Source organism: Ipomoea nil, unplaced genomic scaffold (genome assembly GCF_001879475.1).
Source record: "Ipomoea nil cultivar Tokyo-kokei standard unplaced genomic scaffold, Asagao_1.1 scaffold0415, whole genome shotgun sequence".
Lineage (NCBI taxonomy): Eukaryota > Viridiplantae > Streptophyta > Magnoliopsida > Solanales > Convolvulaceae > Ipomoea > Ipomoea nil.
The window spans coordinates 1,570,573-1,575,743 of record NW_017616843.1 but is presented as its reverse complement, the minus strand read 5'-3'; positions in this window follow the sequence as shown (position 1 = coordinate 1,575,743).

Genomic DNA, 5,171 nt, shown 5'->3' with positions numbered 1-5,171 from the left:
CATGAAACCAGAAACATATTAATTTCTAATCAATTAATTTTATCACTTATCTCATACAGTGAACATTGGATAGAAACACAACTAACTACGAATACAAGAAGAAGAACTAGGAAGATTATAGATGGACACCAATCAACAGAAGTAAATGATATCAGTGCATATAAACATCAACTACAGTACCTGTATACAACTCCAATATTTAGAGTCAAAATCTGAATCTTTTGCAGCTGTGGTTAATAAACTGAAATATCAGCATCATACCATTGATATTCAAAATACAACCATATATAATATAAAAAATATGATGATGAAAGAAAGACAATACAAGTTAGATGACACACAAGAAAAATTATATGGCATTAGATTCATTGCTTGAAGAGACTGCAAAATTTCAAAACCCCAGGAAAAATTAATCAAATGAGTCACACAAAATTCTTAGCATTCCTTTCAAATTGCTCAAAAGATACCTCAATATACAGAGAAATTGAACTCCGACTAGAATCAATGAAGTTCAGACCTAGCTTATCAATCTTTAATTAATATAGAACATGGCCATATATTCAAAAGCAAAAACACATTCAATGAACCAGAAGCCCTCTACATTAATCAAAACTTTTAAAACCCTAACTTTCAGCATCCTCTGTAAGTTATAATCAAACCAATGAAACCAGATGCACACAACTTCATAATCAACAGCCAACATAACAATCAGAAGCACAGAACTTCATAATCAACACTTATTCATAAATCACCAAGAAATTAGCAAAAAGCAAAGTGAAGGCGGAAGGAGGAAGGAGTGTGAAGAACTTACATCAATGTCATGTTGTTGTTATATTGTCGAGTGTGCCGTTGCGGTACGTCGTTGAGTGAGTGCGAAATGAGGAGCTGCGTTGTTGCTGGTGCAGAGTGAAGGAGTAAGGAGCGAGGACTGGATGAGGGAGGAAGATTTGGGGCAGTGTGTGTGAGTAATATTAGTGTTAATTTGTTTATGCTTATAACCTATAGTTATTATATGTGGTTAGAATAGTCTTCTGTTAATAACCTGTTAGATAGGATCAGTTAGAGATTGTTTCAGATATACCTTCCTGTAATCCTATCTTTTCTGATTGAATTGGAATTTGAATTCTCATGTGGTATCAGCCTAAACACGATCCTCCACCGCAAAACACCCAACCCCCTCCTTACCCCGACTATGTCGTCGCACTCCTCCGAGAGAACTCCATCCGCCGCTGCCGGCGGCTCATCTCCGGCGATCGGAAATCCGTTGTCCGGAGCCCACCATTTCATCTCGATGAAATTGACCTCGAGAAACTTTCTGTTTTGGAGAACCCAGCTTCTTCCGTTTCTCAGAGGTCATGACCTCATCGGCTATGTGGACGGCACCACCCCATGCCCGCCGGCGTTTCTGTTCGCATCCGGTTCCGGCGAGTCGGGCTCCGGCGCAACCACTGTCCCGTCAACTCCCAACCCGGCGCACAAGGCCTGGGTTCTCCAGGACCAGTCTATTTTGAGCCTTCTCATATCCTCGATGTCAGATGAAGTTCTGCATCTCGCGGTTGGCCGGGACACCACCGCTGATGAATGGAGATCCATTTGCACCGCCCTCGGTTCCAACACGCAGGCACGGTGTTTAAGCCTGCTTGGCCAGTTTCAGGCGCTCCGGCAAGGGGGGTCTATACCCGGTGACTACCTCGGAAAAGCGGAGCTGTTGGTGGAAGCGCTTGCCCAGGCCGGTCAGCCGCTTTCCATGGCCGAGCAAAATCTGTACGTGATACGGGGCTTGCGTCCGGAGTACAGGGCGTATGCGGCTTCGTTGACGGCACATGCTCCGGTCTCTCTTCCACATCTCGCGGATCACCTGCAAGCCGCGAATTTTATTCTTGCTGATGATTTTGCAGATGGCGCAGCAAGCAGTTCGCACTCAGCCTTCTATGCTGGCCGAGGCAGTGGGAGTAGCGGACGCAATACAGGTGGTCACGGCAATGCTGAAGGAGGCCGGCAGCATAACTGGCGTGGTGGCCGTGGTCGAAATCAGCGGGGTGGCGGCCGGAATCAGCGTGGTGGCGGTCCATGTTGTCAAATTTGTAGGGCGCAGGGGCACACCGCGGTTTACTGCTACAAACGGTACACCACACAACCACCCCCCGCGCAGGCACATGTCGTCGTTTCGGGCGAGACTCCGGTTACCACCGCACCATCGCCCGAGGCGTGGTACCCTGACACTGGGGCCACGGCTCACGCGACTCCGGAAGCTGGAATGTTAACGTCATTGGAGGAATATATTGGTTCGGACACGTTGAGAGTGGGAAATGGTACAGGCTTAAAAATTTCGCAGGTTGGCCATGCATCGATCCCCTCTGTGTCAAAACACCTGTTTCTATCTAATGTGCTACATGTCCCAAAATTAACTGTCCCCCTTTTATCTGTACAAAAATTTGCTAAAGACAATTCTGTGTTTTTTGAATTTCATGACAGTTGTTTCGTTGTGAAGGATTCCAAAACCAAGGCGGTGCTTCTTAAAGGCCCGACTTCTGGAGGTCTTTACAAGTTACCAATTTCCCGGAGTCCTTTCGCGTTCGTCAGTTCCCGGGCAACATCCACGATATGGCATCGCAGGCTTGGTCACCCTCACAAATTGGTCCAGAATAAAATTCTGCAACATTGTTCAGTTACACCAAATAGTGTTAGTTTCGGGTCATGTACGGCTTGCCATCTCGGCAAGTCTTGTCGTTTTCCATTAGATAGACTCAATACTTCTAGCAATAATGTTCTTGATTTATTGTACACGGATATCTGGGGGCCTGCACCAGTTATCTCGTCTAGTGGCTTCCGCTATTTTCTTCTCTTTGTAGATGACTTTTCACGCTATTGCTGGTTTTATCCATTAAGGGTAAAATCAGACATCTATAAAACCTTTGATGTTTTTCGTGTTCTGGTAGAGCAGCAATTCTCGCGCTCTATCAAGTCCATACAATCTGATTTAGGGGGTGAATACCGCAAACTACACGCCACCTTTCAAACCCTTGGGATTAATCATCGTCAGTCGTGTGCATACACGCATGAGCAAAACGGGAGAGTTGAGCGCCGCAATCGACATATTGTCAAAACGGGCTTAGCCCTTTTAGCTCAAGGGTCGGTCCCACAAAAATACTGGGATTTTGCCTTCGAGACAGCAACATGTCTCATCAATTATCTCCCCACCTCGGTCCTAAAATTTGAAAGTCCTTATTTCCGTCTACATCAGAAATACCACCCTATCAGTTCCTACGCGTCTTCGGATGTTTGTGTTTTCCCTATCTTAGGCCTTATAATCGGCATAAGATAGAGTTTCGGTCCACTCCCTGTGTCTTCCTGGGGTACCCTCTATCTTTCCGAGGTTACAGATGCATGGACCTAACCAGTGGGAAAATTTATGTCTGCCGCCATGTACGGTTTGATGAAACCATTTTCCCTTTTGTTACAGGTATAACTCCACGTGTAGCTGAGGTCCACCCTGTACCGTGGGCATCTGGACCTATTGTGCCCGCTCATACTCAGCCTATGGTGCAACCCAATGTCACAGTATCACGAGACTCTGACGCCCGTCCTATTGCTCAAGAAGAGCCACCTTTAGCAATTGAACCCGCTGTTCCAGCTACTCGGGGGCGGGGTCGGGCTCAACCACAAGAACGAGCTCATATCATGCGTCTCCGTGGTCAGACTCAGGGTACTGCTGAAGACTTTCAGGCCCTCACAGCCGTTTCAGCTGATCCGACTTGTTATTCCCAAGCTGTTGGACATCCACAGTGGCGGGATGCTATGGATCAAGAGTTTAATGCCCTTTTACATAACAATACCTAGAGTCTAGTCCCGCCTAGTCCCACGATGAATATTATTGGATGCAAATGGGTATTCCGCACCAAACAGGCTGCTGATGGGTCAGTCGAACGGTATAAAGCGCGGCTTGTGGCTAAGGGTTACAATCAGGTAGCCGGCGAAGATTTTTTCGACACGTTCAGTCCAGTTGTTAAGCCGACAACTGTTCATCTTCTTCTTTCTTTGGCTATAACCAACAAGTGGACACTCTGACAGTTGGATGTGCACAATGCCTTTCTGAATGGGCATCTAGCTGAGACTGTATATATGAAACAGCCTCCAGGGTATGAAGATCCGGTTCATCCAGACCATGTCTGCCACTTACAGAGGTCTCTCTATGGGCTTAAACAAGCACCACGGGCGTGGTTTAAGCGCTTGCATGACTTTCTCCTTACTGCTGGCTTTAGCGCATCGAAGACGGATGTATCTCTTTTCTACTACAGTCTAGATGGGTGCCAAGTGTTTTTACTAGTATACGTAGACGATATTATTATGCTTGGGAGCAGTGCCACACTTATTAACACGCTGTTGTCCCGTCTTGCGACAGCTTTTAAGATCCGGGATCTCGGGAAACCCAGTTTTTTTCTTGGGGATTGAAACAGTTGACACTTCAGCGGGGGTTATTCTGTCTCAGCGGCGTTACATGAATGATATTCTGAACCGGGCTGGTATGGTAGACTGCAAACCCTTATCCACTCCTTCCTCGACGACTCAGCCGGTTACTCCGTCAAATGAACCTTTTGATAATCCCACGCAATATCGCCGGATAGTTGGGGCCTTACAGTATCTCACGATCACTCGGCCGGATTTGTCTTATGCCGTCAACCGGTTATGTCATTTTATGCACACTCCGACAGAAGACCATTGGGGCATGGTTAAGCGTGTCTTACGGTACGTCAAGGGCACGTTAGACTATGGATTGAGACTGTTTTCCTCACCGACTACTTCCATTCACGCTTATTCTGACTCCGACTGGGCTGGTTGTCCCATCGATCGGAAGAGCACCAGTGGGTATGCAGTTTTTTTGGGCACAAACCTTGTGTCGTGGCTTTCACAGAAACAGCGGACAGTTGCGCACTCCTCGACCGAAGCAGAGTATAAGGCCTTAGCTGATGTGGCAGCTGAGGTCACTTGGGTCGTTTCTCTTCTTCGGGAGTTAGGATTGCACTCTGGGCAGTCCTCGACGTTGTGGTGTGACAATTTGGGCGCAACATATCTTTGTGCAAATCCAGTCTTTCACGCCAGGACGAAACATGTTGAGATAGACTACCATTTTGTTCGAGACAAGGTAGCCAGTGGTGACTTTGTGGTTAATT